The 19,380-nt window shown below is 40.7% G+C and overlaps 2 long non-coding RNA genes across 5 annotated transcripts in view; one reads left to right on the top strand and one right to left on the bottom strand.

Annotated features, from left to right (window-relative positions):
- The window catches only part of LOC148214322 (uncharacterized), a 106,016-nt gene that overhangs the window by 1,414 nt on the left and 85,222 nt on the right, over positions 1-19,380 (bottom strand). Inside the window, exon 3 of one of the 2 annotated variants that reach the window (XR_015798266.1) lies at positions 7,947-8,074. The exons of the other annotated variant lie outside the window; for it this stretch is intronic. This is a non-coding gene — a long non-coding RNA (uncharacterized LOC148214322). Of the gene's footprint in view, positions 1-7,946; positions 8,075-19,380 lie in introns of those variants that run through there. 2 annotated transcript variants of the gene reach the window in all.
- The window catches only part of LOC112542834 (uncharacterized), a 102,660-nt gene that overhangs the window by 68,331 nt on the left and 14,949 nt on the right, over positions 1-19,380 (top strand). For 2 of the 3 annotated variants that reach the window (XR_015798262.1, XR_015798263.1), the window contains exons 3-4: positions 7,820-7,878; positions 11,582-11,703. This is a non-coding gene — a long non-coding RNA (uncharacterized LOC112542834). The remainder of the gene's footprint in view (positions 1-7,819; positions 7,879-11,581; positions 11,704-19,380) is intronic. The other variant, XR_015798264.1, reaches the window with a different exon arrangement.

Here is a 19,380-nt window from a genome sequence, read left to right as displayed (position 1 = left end):
TTTGAGCATAACTTTGCTAGCATGTGAAATGAGTGCAATTGTGCGATAGTTTGAGCATTCTTTGGCGTTGCCCTTCTTTGGAATTGGAACGTAAACTGACCTTTTCCAATCCTGTGGCCACTGTTGCGTTTTCCAAACTTGCTGGCATATTGAGTGCAGCACTTTAACACCATCATCTTTTAGTATTTTAAATAACTCAGCTGGAATACTGTCATCTCCACTAGCTTTGTTGTTAGCAATGCTTCCTAAGGCCCACTTGACTTCACTCTCTAGGATGTCTGCTCAAGGTCAGTGATCACACCAGCGTGGACATCAGGGACATTAAGATCTTTCTTGTAGAGTTCTTCTGTGTATTCTTGCCACCTCTTCTTAATCTCTTCTGCTTCTGTTAGGTCCCTGCCTTTTTTGTCCTTTATCATGCCCATCTTTGCACTAAACGTTCCTTTCATATCTCCAATTTTCTTGTAGAGATCTCTAGTCTTCCCCATTCTATTGTTTTCCTCAATTTCTTTGCATTGTTCATTTAAGAAGGCCTTCTTATCTCTCCTGGCTATTCTCTGGAAATCTGCATTCAGTTGCTTATATCTTTCCCTTTCACCCTTGCTTTTCGCATTCCTTCTTTCCACACCTATTTGTAAAGCCTCATCAGACAGCCATTTTGCTTTCTTGCATTTCTTTTTCTTTGGGATGGTTTTAGTTGCTGCCTCCTGTACAATGTTACGGACCTCCGTCCATAGTTCTTCAGGCACTCTGTCTACCAAATCTAATCCTCTAAATCTATTCATCACCTTCACTGTGTACTCACAAGGAATATGATCTAAGTCATACCTGAGTGGTCTAGTGGTTTTCCCTACATTCTTCAATTTAAGCCTAAATTTTGCAGTAAGAAGCTCATGATCTGAGCCACAGTCAGCTCCTGGTCTTGTTTTTGCTGTCTGTATAGAGCTTCTCCATCTTTGGCTGCAAAGTATATAATCAATCTGGTTTCGGTATTGACCATCTGGTGATGTCCATGTGTAGAGTCGTCTCTTGTGTTATTGGAAAAGAGTGTTTGCTATGACTAGCTTGTTCTCTTGACAGAACTCTATTAGCCTTTGCCCTGCTTCATTTTGTACTCCAAGGCCAAATTTGCCTGTTATTCCGATTACTCCTTGACTTCCTACTTTAGCATTCCAATCCCCTATGATGAAAAGGACATCTTTTTGGTGCTAGTTCTAGAAGGTGTTGTAGGTCTTCATAGAAGCGGTCAACTTCAGCTTCTTCAGCATCAGTGGTTGGGGCATAGACTTGGATGACTGTGATATTGAATGGTTTGCCTTGGATACGCACTGAGATCATTCTGTCATTTTTGAGGTTGTACCCCATTACTGCCTTTCCCACTCTCTTATTCACTATGAGTGCAACTCCATTTCTTCTAAGGGTTTCTTGCCCACAGTAGTAGATATAATGGTCACCCGAATTAAATTCACCCATTCCCGTCCATTTCAGTTCGCTGATTCCCAAGATGTCGACGTTCAATCTTGTCATCTCATGTTTGACCACATCCAGCTTGCCTTGGTTCATAGATCTTACATTCCAGGTACCTATACAATATTGTTCTTTACAGCATCGGACCTTCTTTTCGCTTCCAGATACATCCACAGCTGAACGTCCTTTCGGCTTTGGCCCAGCCGCTTCACTCTTTCTGGAGCTACTTGGAAATGCCCTCCGCTCTTCCCCAGTAGCATATTGGACACCTTCCGACCTGAGGGGCTCATCTTCCGGCATCATATCTTTTAGCCTTTTAACATTGTCCATGGGGTTTTCTTGGCAAGGATACTGGAGTGGGTTGCCATTTCCTTCTCCAGTGGACCACATTTTGTCAGAACTCTCTGTCATGACCTGTCCGTCTTGGGTGGCCCTGCACGGTATAGCTCATGGCTTCACTGAGTTACGCAAGCCCCTTCGCCACGACAAGGCAGTGATCCATGAAGGGGCGAGTTAGTTTAGGAATGGTCAATACCTGTGTAGATACTGGAATAGAGCTGTTTCACATGGCTTACCCACCCCACATATTTTTCTTCCATTTTTTCTTGGAATACCTGAATATAGCTATGCTAATCATTTTTCTAATATGTCGTTTCTGACAAATGGGAATACCAACTTACTGAATGTGGAGGAAAAAAAAAAGAAGTTCATGATTTACTGGAAGATATATATATTCATATTTGGACAATGGGACATTTCTTAATGCTCTTGACTTCTTATACAGAATACACTAAATATTTTTGATTTCAGGTTGAAGACCAACTTAACAGACCCTGAAGAATGGTTCAACATGAGTTTTATGAGAACTAATGTGAAACAGTAGCAAATTAGTTAGATGTGGGTCATAGAGATCTGCAATTAAATTTCCAGGTTAACTTCACAGGAGTATCCAGCTTCCAATAAAATTTTGTTTTGAACAAGATTTCATTTCCTACATGAGCTGGAGAAGATCAAAGGTAGTACAGTGATCAAGGTACAAAATTTGTCTTGTGTAATAATAACACTCTCTGCTGTATATGACTTTGAACAGTTACAAGTTTACCAAAATAAATACGTAAAATGTTTGCAGTCTGTCAGTAATTTCTGTTTTTGATTTTACAGAATTGTCTACTTATGGACATCTTCCAGAATCAAATAATAGAGTTTGTTTTTTTTAAATGTTTTCTACATGTGAGTATGACTTTAGTATGCTACATGTCCTTGTTTTTATATCATCATCATCATCATCTATATATAATTTACATACACTCTGTATGTAAAAACAGAAAAAATGCCAGATACTTTATTTGTGCACCAGAATATCTGAATGACAATTGCACTTCTGTTCTGGGATGGTAAAGATATATATATTTAAAGCTGGGTAGATTTTAAAACAAGCTGGAACTAAAATTTCTCAGGAAACATTTCCTAAGGTTTTTTTTAAGGTTCTATTAGCCCTCCAAGGTAGTCCAGACAAGAAGCACAACCATGAGTACTAACTCTATCTTTACTGTAAGGTTACATTAACAGAATTTTGCAAGACTGAAAGTATTTCTCCCCTTCTTTCCTTTTACTCTCTGGAAAACTAGGGAGGGTCCCTTCTGAAATGCTACCCATGCCCCCTCTGCTTCTGTGGACTGAGATATCTTTTATACGCTGGTTGTCCAGTCTGCGGCTCTTCCTCCTGTCTCCCAAGGTCATTCTCACATACCGTTATAAGTTCTTCCTCCTGCCTTTTCTGCTTTTTTTCACCTTTCTCATAGAAGAAAGCCCTTTTGCAGTATTGTATCCAAATATTTTTCCACCATTATTTTCACCAGAATTCTAAAAGATGATAGTAAATCCACAGCACTGTGAAAGAAAAGTTTTCCAACTTGCCAACCCCATAGCTGCTATTATCATGTACAGCAGAACCACAAAGAAAAGTCTTAAGATGAACTAAAGTAGTGCTACTACCATCTTGATTAAAGGTGAATCCCACACCAAAGAAACTATAGGAGAATTTATTTTCCTCTTCCTGGAGAAATTTTGGTGAAATGCTCTTTTTGGCTCCTTTCTCTGGTCACAAAAGTATAACAAATTTTAGGAAGTTGCTTATATAAAATTCTAGAATAATTTCAAATCCAGCCTTCTGCTAATTCTAATATTTGAAGACCTAGCAGGCATGATATCCACATGATAAATCATCTTTTCTTTGCTTCAGATTGTTGCAAAACCACAACACCAAATTGCCTCTTTTCTGGCATGCTATTTTGCCGTGGGAAGAAAATTAAACATTTTGCAATATTCTGCTCAAATACTTGCAGTCAGCCTGTTGAGACCCGCAAGGAATAGCTTGATAGCATTTCTGAGGTATATCATTAGTGATCAAGGAGTCCAATGTCATAAAAATAAAGACTATGATTATTTATTACAAAGATAATGAGTGCATCTATTAATAATGTCCTTGTTATCAGGAGCGGAAACAATGCTCTGATATGTCATCATATCTCTGCCAGCATAATAGAAGTGTTACATCTTTGCATATAAACCATAACAAAGATTGAGATTTAGATGAAGGTATAGAAAAAATGCTTATCGTATTTGCAGGTAACCCAAAATGGGGGGAAATGGCAAATCTCTCACAAATTCAAAATTACTATGATAGAGTAGAAACTGAGACTGTAGCTAAGAAAATAGAATGCAAAGATAATGTTCCACCTACAGGCAAAATTTAAATAAAATAAGACACACAGGTTATGAAGTGATGATTATTTGGAAAGACAATGCATTTGGAAAGAACCTCATGCTTGTTTTCAGTCATGTGGTATTCACAAGTCAGCAGCAAAAAAAGGCTGATATAATTTTAGACCGCATTAACAAAAGTGCTTAGTTGCAGAAGAAAGTGTAGTTTCACTTCATTCTGTACTGGCCAATAGGGCTGTGCAACATTTTGAATTCAAACCAAAATGTGCTTTGCCAGGCAAGAAAATAACATTCATCTGTACCTCTTTAAAGCAGGCATGAATGGGGAAAGAAGCACAATTTATAAAACACCTCATTTATTATAAAATGCCATGACTTGTACTTCTGTCAGACGTAGGGACCCACAAATGGGACATTTGTTGAGGATGTCACCATGGGGATTTCCATTTGGTTGTTATCTTAGTTTGCTGCAGACACCACTACCTGGTGGTTTCCCATGCAAGTCCTAACCATGTCTGGCCCTACTTAGCTTCTGAACCAGAAAATGTTCACCAGGTATTGCCAGCAGTTAAAACATTAGAAATAGATTCATTAAAAACAAAGAAACCACTAAGAATTTAAACCTACATGATGGTTTCAGCGACTGTGTGAATGGCAAGATTGTTTGCATATGCATTTGAGCCTTTGAGGTCCTCAGCGATTCAGTGCTCACCAGAACTCCTGAGATTTTTCGTCATAGGCTGAACCACAGAAAATGGAGGAGCACCACTCAACAGTAGAGTTTTATGGCATTCTCCTGTCTGGAGTTTACAGCTTTTTCAAGGAGAGATGGGGCTGGGACAGAGCAGTGAGTGTCACCTATTCTCTGTCTAATCCTGTTGCAATCTCATGACAGGAAAAATGTGGCACAGTCTACGCAGCTAAGAGCCATCTGGCAGGAGACAGGAAGCAAAGACTCCCCCATATGAGAGTCAGTGGGGAGGCTGGGAAAGTAATAAAAGGGAGAGTGGACATAAACATAGATCAAACAACAGTTTGATGTAGTGGTTAAGGCATCAGCTACAAACCGGAAGAATGTGAGTTCTAGTCCTGCCTTAAGCCCAAAGCCAGCTAGGTGACCTTGGGCCAGTTAGTCTCTCTCGGCCCTAGGAAGCAGGCAATGGCAAACCACTCCTGAAATCTTGCCAAGAAAACTGCAGGGACCAGTCCAGGCAGTCACTAGGAGCCAAAAACTGACTCGAAGGCCCCCCAAAAAGAAAAAGATAGTCATAAACAATCAAGAGATAGAAAGTTAATCAGTTAGCAGCTTATCTTATAAATGGCATCTCAGCCAAAGTGGCAAGAGTCACTTGTACAGTGAGATGGGCAGCATATATAAATGTGAAAAATAAATAAAAGAGAAATTTCAAATAATTCAAAGACATTCTGCTTTAGTGAATTCACTATAAATGAGGGCTGGAAATTCCCTACTGAAGAGTAGCTCTTGTTTCCTTGCCCTTGTATGAGGCTTGACGCTCTGTGTTGAGAAATGCAGTCCGCCTCAGGAACATTAACTCCCTGCTTTGCTCCTTGTGGACAGTCCTGATCCACGTGAGAGTTTCTTCTCACCCTAATAAAAGGAGCAAGAGTTATCAAAACAGTACACAGATGGAAATTACTCTCCTTCACAAATGAGAGGGGTCCAGCCCTCTTCCTAGAAATAGTGGGAGGAAACAGGTGCGAGCTTTGCTGGCCTCAAATTGCCTATATAGAGATGCCTCATTTGAAATTAGAATACTTGCTGGAATTCTTGTGCTGTAACTTTCTTTTAATAAATAAAAGTTGTTGGATTCCCATTCCTTGGATTAACTGTTTCCAGTCCAGCGGCAAAGAGGGAAGTCTGACAGCCCATATAGCAAGAGATAGAAATCATGACTCCAGGTCTCTTCCTACATGGACAAAGGCTCCACATCTTGATTCCATCCACTAGACCTAGCTTCTGATGCCAGATCTAGTTCTCTAGAATAAACAGTTTCATGCCAATGGAGGAGGTGGCGGCGGTGGCGGTTTTCTTGCATAGTTGCTTGACCCATCCTTTATATTCTATGGCAGTGTTGTCCAGACTTGGCCACTTTAAGATGAGTGGACTTCAACTCCCAGGCTGGCTGGAGAATTCTAGGAGTTGAAGTCCACTCATCTTAAAGTGGCCAAGTTTGGACAACACTGTTCTATGGCATGGATGCCATGCAATATTAATAGAAGGTATCCATAACCTTGTGTGCTCTTCTTGTGTTGAAAAGATTCTTTCCCATTCTTCTCATCAAACTGCATTTCATTATTCCTTCGCTCACCCCCATGTTCTCTGAATCTGCAGCGCAGTATTTTAAACCATGAATGTTTATCTCTTCTGTTGCCAGGGGCAGTAGCAGCTGGTGCTACTCAATCTCACCAGCAATTACAAAGGATGAATCACAGGCATGAGTCAGCAGTTCTCCACTATTTGGAAGGGCTCTGCTGGATCAGGGTCTGGCAATAGCCACACTCATTTCCTGCTGCTGAGTGTCAATGCAATGCTTGAACCTTCAATGAACTTGAGAATGTACATTTCAGGAAATAACTCGACAGAGGAGTAAGTGTTTTTGGTCAGATATCAATGGACAGTGTGGCTTGAATAGCTGCACCAGCCCATTCTGACCGAACCCCATGGAACATAAGAGGAAAAAAAAAAATGCATGGATTTCTGCTTTACTCATTCACAGGGAGGAAGTATAAAAGCAGATACGTGTAGTCCAAAGCATAAGATTTCAGAAATGGCAAACGTCCTCATAAATCATATTCGTATCAAATTCTGAGTTGCAGATTTTTTAATTTAGTGCATCATCTGAGCATTATTTCCACTCAAAAGGGGGGTTGCTTGGGGAACAACTGAGTAAGGGATCGATATTATAAACATAGCACAAGTTGGATCTAACTGTCTTGCTGCAGAATGCTCTTTGAATGCTCTTGGAGGTAGCCGAGACTTCCGTAAGTAGAAAAGGGTGAAGATGCATATTCACAATCCCTTCTCTCTTCTCATGGTAATCCAAAGATGTCAGATTTGGAAAAAGGATGGAGGAGACGCTATGAAGGCACAACTTGGTTTATTATTTCTGCACACACATCAGTCAGGCTAATAGGTGTCCTATGTGTATCCGACTGCACAGCACAGGGCAGGTATTCACCTCTGATGCCAGAGATAGGGAGTGAGTATGAAGTAATGATTGAAGTGCTGAACTAAGACTGGGGAAACCCCAGACTGAAGCAATTGTCGGCCACAAAAGCTCCTAAATGATTTTGGGCCAGCCAGGCTTTATCAGCCCAATCTACCACAAAGGATTATTGTTTTCACTTCTGTTGTAGCAATTTCATCTATATCTTTGCAGACAATTCTCCCCATGTATTCACTGAAGAAGCATTAGGACTGAAACTGCTAATGATCAAAGTACTTATGGTAATCACTTGCTTCCCATTGCGAAAAGGGCAAGATATAGACCGGCTGTCTGGTTAAGGAGCAAAATCTCTCTTTACATATTCACTGTATATTGAAAGGTGGTATGTTTGATGTAAAAATCTTATGTGGACTACAAACATTTTCTTTTCACATTCACAGGAGGGAAGCCTGGCTGAAACTTTGTGACCAGACCACCAACCGTGCAGCTTTGGGATATGGTGAGTAAGGTCTCTGTTTGAGTCAATACTCTCCATTCGTTCTTGGAAATGTTTCATGTGGTTTCTGTCTCCCATCCAGATTTAAAACCACATCTTCCGTAGCACATCTGTATTCTGGGGAAGGATCAGCTGGATGTACAAGCAGCTCAGTTCCATACGACATTTCCCAAGCAACGTTAAAAAGGGTGCACATTTCCTGAAAAAGAAGCATGTGTGCACATAAATAGGAAATTGATGCTTTATTCTTTCCCTTCTCTGTGTAGTCTCCATATTTCTATATTTCAAGGTTTCTTCAGTGAAACACAGGCAAGTTTTAGCAGGCCATTATAAGATCTAGCTGCTGCATTCACACGTGCTAAACTCAACTAGGTTTAACCTTGTTTTGATCTGTTTTGGGAGGTGAGGGTGGGAGCAGTTTAGTTTTGCGTAAACTCAGCCTTTTATGGCTGTGGTTCAATGTGTTGTTGCAAACCCGGGAAATGGGTTAATCCAGTAACAAAGTCAATCATGTTGTGTGAGCCCAGCATTATAGTTGCTATCCTAATTCCTAAGGGAGCGCATAGAGCACAAACCTAGGCTGATTTTAAAGAAGCTAAGTAGGATAGAACCTGGTTATTACTTGGATGGGAGACCAGCACAAAATCCCAGGGCTATAGAGCACACTGGGAAATAAAAACAAACAAAAAGCAGAAGAAAGCAATGGCATCCGCTTTGGTAATATTAACATGAAAACAAAATGACACAGAGAACTCAACTCAAGGAAGAGCTTTCTTAATTCTAATGTAACTTAGAGGCGTTTTATCTACCTTTAAAATGAAATTAATGGAAGAATGTTCCCTGTACTCATAGGGTCTGTCTGTCTATTTGGGCTGTGCTGATCTTTGAGGGACTGCTTTCCTAAAGCAGAGCAAAGTACTCCTTCAGAGAGTGAAGCAAAATATTACTCAGAGCTAAGCAAGGTTGGATTGCTTTGTTCTGCTTGCTGCATCCCCCACTGGCATCTTCCCAGAGCAGATGATCACTGTGCAGAAGCTGTTTTTGGCTGCTTCTGCGGTGCCAGGGCAGGCTGCAAAGAAGCTGCCTGAACATGGAGTATCTTACTGAGGCAAGCTGAGGCCTCCTTCACTCAGTGAGGTGAATCATGGCAACTTCACTGCAGAAAGCACCTCACTGAGACAATCATAGGTTCCTCACCTAGGCCATCTGTCCATCTATATATCCAACTGCAGTATTTAGCAGTCATTCTTGGATGAACAATTCCTCCTCCTCCTCCTCCTCCTCCTCCTCCTCCTGCCTTGAATAGTTTTGTTCAAGAGATACTTTAGTCAAGTCCATTTTCATCACCTAGTCAGGAAAAACTACACTGCTGAAATCTAGGGAAGACCTCCTGAGGGAATTTCTCCTCTTGAACTGAGAATAAGAAGTGTGTGCCTCAAGGGAACCTCAAAGCAATGGAAAAAAAGAGAAAGCAACACCACCAGCAGGAGCATCTTCTGTGGCTTCCAGCAATAAAGTCTACTAAGAAAAATTCAAAGGGAATTCTTAGATACCCTGAGAATAAGGCAGAAAAACAGAAGTATTTTACTTAATATATTTTCCGGCAATGTGTCAGATGCCCTAGGAGTACTGGCCATGCGGCTTGCTCAAGCATCACTGCTCCTTAATTTGGAAACTGCAGTAATAATGAATCCTTCCATATGATATCACTGGAACAGCATTGGAAGGTAACATGCAAAGAAGGGAGGCATATCTTGTCACCAAGAAAATGTCCTTGGTTTCCACTATGCTTATTTGAATAACGTTTGCTAAGAACATATTATTAATTATGTGAAAAGCCTCTCACAATTCCCTTTCCTCCAACTATTCTAAGAAGACATGGGGGAAACCCAGCCTACATCAGTAATTTACAGGGATATTACCAGAAGAGTTGTTGACCAAGATTCAATCTATATTAGTCAAGAAACAGAACTGAAATTTCTCAGATTTCCTTGGTCTATTTTTAAAAAAATGAAATGAGAGTGAAGCCATAACTTGTCCCACTGGTTGACTTTCTTTTCAGGTCACATTCCTATAACTTGCTCTTAGTTTGAAATGACTTCACTTGTTCTGAGCAAGTGATTTTGAATATTTTGGCATCATCCTATTTGCTTCAATGACACTTTAGTATTGATCAGTATAACTAACCCAGATAGCAAAGTTGGTTATTTGCCCGTGACTTGCTTAATTTATTCTGTGACCCTGTCAAAGACAAAAGGGTTATATTTAAAAAAAAAATAAAGTTATATACAAAGCTAGGGGAAGTGTTTAGACCAGAGTTTCTCAACCTTGGCAACTTGAAGATGAGTAGACTTCGACTCCCAGAATTCCCCAGCCAGCCATGCTGGCTAGGGAATTCTGGGAGTTGAAGTCCACTCATCTTGAAGTGGGCAAGGTTGAGAAACACTGGTTTAAACAAAACAAAGAAACATAAAAACCATACGAAACATTCAGTGATATTGACATGGGCTCAATTTAGGTTGACTTGCTATCTTCCAGGCCTGTAGCTCAGGGAAGTAGGAGGTGACCTCACCCCTTAATTTCACTGTTTCCTCCAAATGGCATGGATAAATAGTATGGCTCACATTAGGGTTATCAGACATCTGCCCAAAGGAGGACCCATCTTCCTTTCTGCCCTCATGTCCTCCATCTGGTAGGCATAGCCTTAAAATCAAATATGGCGAAGCTTTTTGAGTATCTTTTTAAAAAAAATGTTAGACTGTTTCCACAACAATAGTCATTCAAACTTTTGTGTATTGTGACCTTGTGAATGTTCTGCTTCTTTCTTTCCCTTGTCCGTCGACAGATTTGACAGCCTAGATTTAACATTATTTATTTCCTGGTTCCAGCAATTGGCTTCAATCCAGCCCCTTCAAATCTGTGATCACTCTAGTCTGTAGATGACATGACTCGTCATACATTTCATGGTGAGATGTGAAAAGTGCATGGTCATCGGTTTTATATTAACACTAGCATATATAAAAATAAATATTTATTAATAAAAAAATAAAATAAATCTTGCAGATAAAGGTTTGACTGGTGTGGGTCTTCCGGGCTGTGTGGCCGTGTTCTTGAAGTTTTGTTTCCTAACGTTTCGCCAGCACCTGTGACCGGCATCTTCAAAGTGCAGGAGCACAGACAGGAGCAGTTCTCTCTGTGCCCAGGGTGATGTGACCCTTTTGTGGGTATTTATAGAGATCTGGGGGGAGATGGGGGTGGGGGGTGGGGGGTTGAAGATGCCAGTCACAGATGCTGGCGAAACGTTAAGAAACAAAACTTCCAGAACACGGCCACACAGCCTGGAAGACCCACACCAGCCATCGTATGCCGGCCGTGAAAGCCTTCGACAATACAAATAAAGGTTTGTTGGAAAAATATTGCCATTTAAAAACTAGTGTTTCTGATTCTGGGAAAAGTAATTTCATATACATGTAGGCCTAAGTTCCAATTGCTGGAACCAGGAATTAGTTTTTCACTGTAATTTTTGTCACGAATGGCAAGAAACCGAAACAGTTAGTGTATCCTCCTTCCCTCCCATTTTGTCCTCCTTTCTAATTGTCTGTGTCCTCCTTTGCCTGTTCAGAGATCTAGTAACACTAGCTCAGGCAGCCTCAAGGTATAAGACGAAATATTTTAATGTAAAAATCTACCTCTCTCTCTTTTTCAGTTGCAGGGAAGAATGGGATACAGTGTTTGAAGGGGAAGCAAGACAGTGAGAGCCGACCCTAAGGAGTAAACATTTCACTGCCAATAAAACAACGGTGCAGTCATTTTGCTGTTCTTACTGTTGTAAGAGGACTTTAAATTTTCATTTTCAGGTAGGGTCCAGCTACCATATCTGGACTGCAAAAATAAAGATAACACTAGGTGGCAGTCAAGATATTCAGCACATTAACTCTTTGGTTCAGTCTAGGTGTTATTCAGTTTTTGCAGTGCAAATATGGTAGCTCCAAGGGGGAATGGGGAAGAAAAAAACCCCAAGAGTTAGGCTAGGAGAGAAAGAGATTTTAGGGTAACTAAATCAATCAACTGTGGGTTTTTAAGGTTGGGATTTTTAATTTTTTATTTTTTTTGTGCAAGGAGAGGGAAATGTGATTTTTGCTATGGGTTTTTATTCACTTGTTTTTGCCCTTCAAATGGGGAGGGGCAAAAAGCCAGGAGACAGAATGCTGGAGGAAGCAAGTAATTTGACGTAAATAAATCAACTATATATTTGGGCAGGAAGGAGGTTGTTGGCTGTTAATTTAATTTAAATTCATGGGGTTTTGGGGGGAAGGAAAGGAACTAAGCAGCAGAGGGAGAGTAGTAAAGGGCTTTGTAGCAATGTGTTGTAGGGGGTTTTTTTTGCTGTTGTTACTGTTCTATGTGTAATTCAATGGAGTTACAAATATTAATAAACAAAAATTGCAGTAGAGCTGTAAGAATAAGAACTTAATACATGGTTACAGTATTGACTTAAAACATGACTGCAGGTTGGTTAATATAGATGAGGCCAATGCTTCGGGTGAGCTATGGGCCTGTATTTCTCCATGCGTTGGAAAAATAAACAGAGAGCTGCAGGCAGATTAGCTAGGCTCATCGGCTACTAAAATGATGATGATGGCCCGTATTTTCCTGACCATTTGTTTTTTGACTGCATTGAAACAGATTTTTTTTAAAATTGAAAGGAAGAATTGTTCTGTACAGCCCCGAGTTAAATATGCTAAATTAAATAAGAAAGAGACTGAGTGAATTGCAAACAGAGCAAGTAACCTTGTATTATCACATGGAAAGAATCATTGCAGCTCATTCATTTAGCTTACTACTATTACTATGATGATGATGATGATGATTTGATTTTTAGTCCGCCCATCACTGAAATCCCTGAACAATGTACAAAATGCTCTAAATCTCACAAGTTAAAACATATAAAGACAGGAAAATCGTATTTTAAAATAGAATTGAATTCTTATACCAGCAAAAGGCAAATGTTTTTAAAATAAATAATCAAACCTTGTAGACTGAATGATAGAGATGTGCTTTTAAAGACTTCTTAAAGCAGTGTTGTCCAAACTTGGCCACTTTAAGATGAGTGGACTTCAACTCCCAGAATTCCCCAGCCAGAATTCTGGGAGTTTAACTCCACTCATCTTAAAGTGGCCAAGTTTGCACAACACTGTCTTAAAGGCTAAGATGCATGACAGGTTCTATACTGTATTTGGAAGTGGGTTCTGCAGGGTGGGGCAATCATTCAGAAAGCTTGATCCCAGCTTGGATACAGCTTGGATACAGATTCTCCAGATGATTTTAATAAATGGTGGGAATGTTGCAGAAGGAGGTGTTCTCTTAGGTGTGCTGGGCTCAAGCTGTTTACAGCTGTAAAGATCATAACTAACACGTTGTAGTGTACCCCAAAACAAATTGAGTAATATGAGCTTCCTATGCTGCATTGGAGACCAACATGGCTACAGCTTTTTGTATTAGTTGAAGTTCCTGAGTAACACACAAGTGCAGCCCTATGTAGAAGATATTACATAATTCAAGCCTGGAAGTTGTCACTGCTTTAAAGTCATTGTCTTGGAAGGTGCTTCTGGTCACAGTCTTCATCTGAGGGATCAGAAAAGATTAGAATCCAAAGTCATCCTGAAACTGCATATTATTCTTTCAGGAATAATGTGATTCTATATAGAACAAATAGTCCTAGAATTATGAACCTTCCTTCCCCGAAAAGTACTTCTTTTTTATCTGGATTCAGTTTCTGTTTCTCTCATCCATTCCAGAGAAATGGTAGAGAGGTTAAGAAAGCAATGGAATAAAAACTACACATAAACAATAAATATAGACAGATAAAGCCTTAACCCCTTCATGGATCACTGCCTTGTCATGGCGAAGGGGCTTGCGTAACTCAGTGAAGCCATGAGCTATACCGTGCAGGGCCACCCAAGACGGACAGGTCATGACAGAGAGTTCTGACAAAATGTGGTCCACTGGAGAAGGAAATGGCAACCCACTCCAGTATCCTTGCCAAGAAAACCCCATGGACAATGTTAAAAGGCTAAAAGATATGATGCCGGAAGATGAGCCCCTCAGGTCGGAAGGTGTCCAATATGCTACTGGGGAAGAGCGGAGGCCAATTCCAAGTAGCTCCAGAAAGAGTGAAGCGGCTGGGCCAAAGCCGAAAGGACGTTCAGCTGTGGATGTATCTGGAAGCGAAAAGAAGGTCCGATGCTGTAAAGAACAATATTGTATAGGTACCTGGAATGTAAGATCTATGAACCAAGGCAAGCTGGATGTGGTCAAACATGAGATGACAAGATTGAACGTCGACATCTTGGGAATCAGCGAACTGAAATGGACGGGAATGGGTGAATTTAATTCGGGTGACCATTATATCTACTACTGTGGGCAAGAAACCCTTAGAAGAAATGGAGTTGCACTCATAGTGAATAAGAGAGTGGGAAAGGCAGTAATGGGGTACAACCTCAAAAATGACAGAATGATCTCAGTGCATATCCAAGGCAAACCATTCAATATCAGTCATCCAAGTCTATGCCCCAACCACTGATGTTGAAGAAGCTGAAGTTGACCACTTCTATGAAGACCTACAACACCTTCTAGAACTGGCACCAAAAAAAGATGTCCTTTTCATCATAGGGGATTGGAATGCTAAAGTAGGAAGTCAAGGAGTAATCGGAATAACAGGCAAATTTGGCCTTGGAGTACAAAATGAAGCAGGGCAAAGGCTAATAGAGTTCTGTCAAGAGAACAAGCTAGTCATAGCAAACACTCTTTTCCAACAACACAAGAGATGACTCTACACATGGACATCACCAGATGGTCAATACCGAAACCAGATTGATTATATACTTTGCAGCCAAAGATGGAGAAGCTCTATACAGACAGCAAAAACAAGACCAGGAGCTGACTGTGGCTCAGATCATGAGCTTCTTACTGCAAAATTTAGGCTTAAATTGAAGAATGTAGGGAAAACCACTAGACCACTCAGGTATGACTTAGATCATATTCCTTGTGAGTACACAGTGAAGGTGATGAATAGATTTAGAGGATTAGATTTGGTAGACAGAGTGCCTGAAGAACTATGGACGGAGGTCCATAACATTGTACAGGAGGCAGCAACTAAAACCATCCCAAAGAAAAAGAAATGCAAGAAAGCAAAATGGCTGTCTGATGAGGCTTTACAAATAGCTGTGGAAAGAAGGAATGCGAAAAGCAAGGGTGAAAGGGAAAGATATAAGCAACTGAATGCAGATTTCCAGAGAATAGCCAGGAGAGATAAGAAGGCCTTCTTAAATGAACAATGCAAAGAAATTGAGGAAAACAATAGAATGGGGAAGACTAGAGATCTCTACAAGAATATTGGAGATATGAAAGGAACGTTTAGTGCAAAGATGGGCATGATAAAGGACAAAAGAGGCAGGGACCTAACAGAAGCAGAAGAGATTAAGAAGAGGTGGCAAGAATACACAGAAGAACTATACAAGAAAGATCTTAATGTCCCTGATGTCCACGCTGGTGTGATCACTGACCTTGAGCCAGACATCCTAGAGAGTGAAGTCAAGTGGGCCTTAGGAAGCATTGCTAACAACAAAGCTAGTGGAGATGACAGTATTCCAGCTGAGTTATTTAAAATACTAAAAGATGATGGTGTTAAAGTGCTGCACTCAATATGCCAGCAAGTTTGGAAAACGCAACAGTGGCCACGGGATTGGAAAAGGTCAGTTTACGTTCCAATTCCAAAGAAGGGCAACGCCAAAGAATGCTCAAACTATCGCACAATTGCACTTATTTCACATGCTAGCAAGGTTATGCTCAAAATCCTACAAGCTAGGCTTCAGCAATACATGAACCGAGAACTACCGGATGTACAAGGTGGGTTTCGAAGAGGCAGAGGAACTAGAGATCAAATCGCCAACATTCGCTGGATCATGGAGAAAGCACGAGAGTTCCAGAAAAATATCTACTTCTGCTTCATTGACTATGCAAAAGCCTTTGATTGTGTGGATCACAACAAACTGTGGCAAATTCTTAAAGAGATGGGAGTACCAGACCACCTTACCTGTCTCCTGAGAAATCTGTATGCGGGCCAAGAAGCAACAGTTAGAACCGGTCATGGAACAACCGATTGGTTCAAAATAGGGAAAGGTGTACGACAAGGCTGTATACTGTCACCCTGCTTATTTAACCTATATGCAGAGTACATCATGAGAAATGCCAGGCTGGAAGAATCACAAGCCGGAATTAAGATTGCAGGGAGAATCATCAACAACCTCAGATATGCGGACGATACCACCCTAATGGCAGAAAGTGAAGAAGAACTAAAGAGCCTCTTGATGAGGGTGAAAGAGGAGAGTGCAAAAGCTGGCTTGAAACTCAACATTAAAAAAACTAAGATCATGGCATCTGGACCCATCAATTCCTGGCAAATAGAAGGGGTAGAAATGGAAGCAGTAACAGACTTCATTTATTTGGGCTCCAAGATCACCGCAGATGGAGACTGCAGCCATGAAATTAAAAGACGCTTGCTCCTTGGGAGGAAAGCTATGGCAAGCCTAGATAGCATATTAAAAAGCAGAGACGTCACCTTGCCGACAAAGATCCGCATAGTCAAAGCTATGGTTTTTCCAGTAGTAATGTATGGCTGTGAGAGCTGGACCATAAAAAGGCCGAGCGCCGAAGAATTGATGCCTTTGAACTGTGGTGCTGGAGAAGACTCTTGAGAGTCCCCTGGACTGCTAGGAGGTCAAACCAGTCAATCTTAAAGGAAATCAACCCTGATTGCTCATTGGAAGGATCGATAATGAAGCTCAAGCTCAGATATTTTGGCCACCTAATGCGAAGAGAGATCTCTTTGGAGAAGACCCTGATGCTGGGAAAGATTGAAGGCAAAAGGAGAAGAGGACGGCAGAGGATGAGATGGTTAGATAGCATCACTGAAGCAATGAGCATGAAACTGAGCAAACTCAGGGAGGCAGTGAAGGACAGGAAGGCCTGGCGCAATATGGTTCATGGGGTCACGAAGAGTCGGACACGACTTAACGACTAAACAACAACAACAAAAGCCTTAAACAGATAGTATCCTTCCATGACAATGTGATCACCACAGTGGAATTCTTTCATGAAACTCTATTCTGACCAGAACAAATGACCAGGTCAAGTGCGTGATCAGCAACATGTGTTGGCTCTGAGATAATTTAGGATAGGACCACAGTCATCATGGCCTCTATGAACTCTTGAGCCACACCAGACAATCCATGGGCGTTGAAAACATCCAGCCCTAATAGACTATAGGACTGTAGCACCAAATCCAAAACCAACTTGGTCTATGTACCCAAAGACTCTACAAGACAGTCAGGTGGTCAATTCTCAGGCATAATTGCCAGTCTATCTCCTGTTCCCAGTCCATGATATGCACATTCAGTTCAGGACTAGAATTCTGGCAAGGGCAGTGTCATTCCTATGGATCACAACCTCAACTCCTTCCCACCTACTTCCTCTGGCTTCTTCCTGCTAGAAGAAACTCGGTCTGTACATGGGCAACTTGCCTCATCCAACCAAAACTAATATTAAATCTATCTCTATGCCAATGGCTGAGAGTTGCTTGGTGGATACCATAGTTTCAAGCTATAGGGACTTTTCCTGAGTATTTCTGTCCCTTGCTGTGAATTCTATATGATGGTTTTGGGATTTTAGAAACAATAAATACATCTTTGTTGCTGGGAAAGCAGAAGAGTCACAGGCTCTCCCTGAACAGCAGAAGAAGTAACATTAGTAGAGATGCTCCATGGATCAATTTATAGCAAAGTTCTTGTGCTAAGCATTTATTTATCTTGATAAGTGCATCTTTTGTGCTTGCCTATTTCATTTGTGGCCATGTTTCCTGTAAACTGGTACAATATGTCTCAAGTAAGAACATTTTTTTTCCTTGCATTAAAATCACCTAATTTAGCCAATTCTGGCACTCAAGCAAAACGTGGCAAGCAATTTTTCAAGGGATTTATCTCTTTGTTTCCTGAGAAATAACTGCCTATGTGTAATTTTATCTAATGAAGGATTATCTTTTTATTAAAAAGCAAGGGAAAGAACATGAAATCACAATGGGGGGTGGTGGTTTTCATTTGGCCCATTGCCTCCATTAGCATTTCATTAACAGTCTTACTGTTTCACTTTGCCTCTGTTTTCTTCCTCTTGTTTTCTGTACTGTGAGTATAGAGCTGTCTATAATCTGTACAATTAAAAAGTGTTTGCATTTCCTTAATATACCAGAATCATATTTGTTCCAGTGTGATGTCTGACTGTTATAAAATATAATATTCAACTATACTTTTCCTTTCCTTGACTTTCACCTGACCATATCTCCAGGTGGGAAGAAACTGGATGGGGAAGAATAAGCTGAACTGAAGTCAGAAACCACAACAGGCTTAGAATGTGGTAATATGTTAGTGGGTAGTTCTCTCCCCGATTGTTGATTCTCTTCCTAGCCTAGTTCAAGGTATAAATTTTACGTGATTTGCATCCAGACTACTTCAGCTACTTCAGGATTGCCTTGAAGTCTGCTCTGGAAAATACAATCTGCCTTGCACTCTTCGGTCATCATTGGGGCACCAATGATGTTTTGTCATTAATAGTCAAACCCCCTTTTTCTGTGGCCCTGCCCATATTATGGAGTAAATTGCCACTGAAGTTGAAATAAGATTCTTCCTTATGACAGTTTAGAAGGGGATTCAACACATATTTATTTTCTGTGGTCTTCTACTGCCACTTAGCCTTTACCTGGCATGCTGGGGACTGCACATCATTACAGGAGCAGGATAAGGACGAACACTAAATCTGATGTAATTTTAATTTTAATTGCAGTTAATAAAAATACTCCTCATGTATTATTAACTATTCATGTCCTGTCACTTTAAGAAATAAAATTTGGAGCAAATTTTGGAAAGGTGAGATGGACCACACACAATGATTTAGGAGGAGTGTTTTGAAGTTGTACTCCCCTATTTTAGGTTAATTTTTGCCCTATGTTAGGAGGTGGCAGCTCCATTTCCCAAACAGCTCTGGCCCAAGCATTGGACAAAATAAGATGACCATTTAGTGACAGTAAGGGCAGCTTCCTAGTTGTTCCTTCTAGATTCACTGCTTCTTCTATTTTGTCTAAGGACAGAACTGTGTTTGCAAGTAGGAGGTTAGTAGAGCAAACTGGATAGCACATTGGAGCAACAGATGGGTGCTTAGCCAAGTGATGTCCATTCCAGTGGGTCACCTGAAATACTTCCTTCATTCTGCCTAATCACAAGGACATCCAAAGCAATAGGAATATTCATCTCCTCATTCAGCTTATTTCAGTTTATTATATGGAGGCTGTAATTTCTTTGGCATCTCAGATAGGAAAATGCCCAGAGCTTCCTCTTGATTTGCTTGGACTTACATTGCTACTGCGACAGATCCAGCAATGTCTCTTGTCCGTGTGTT

Source organism: Python bivittatus, unplaced genomic scaffold (assembly GCF_059951505.1).
Source record: "Python bivittatus isolate LINGU-HERP-01145 unplaced genomic scaffold, Pbiv_v1 ctg000570_np1212, whole genome shotgun sequence".
Classification (NCBI taxonomy): Eukaryota; Metazoa; Chordata; class Lepidosauria; order Squamata; family Pythonidae; genus Python; species Python bivittatus.
Note: the sequence above shows the minus strand (reverse complement) of the source record. Positions and strands in the feature narration are given on the sequence as shown.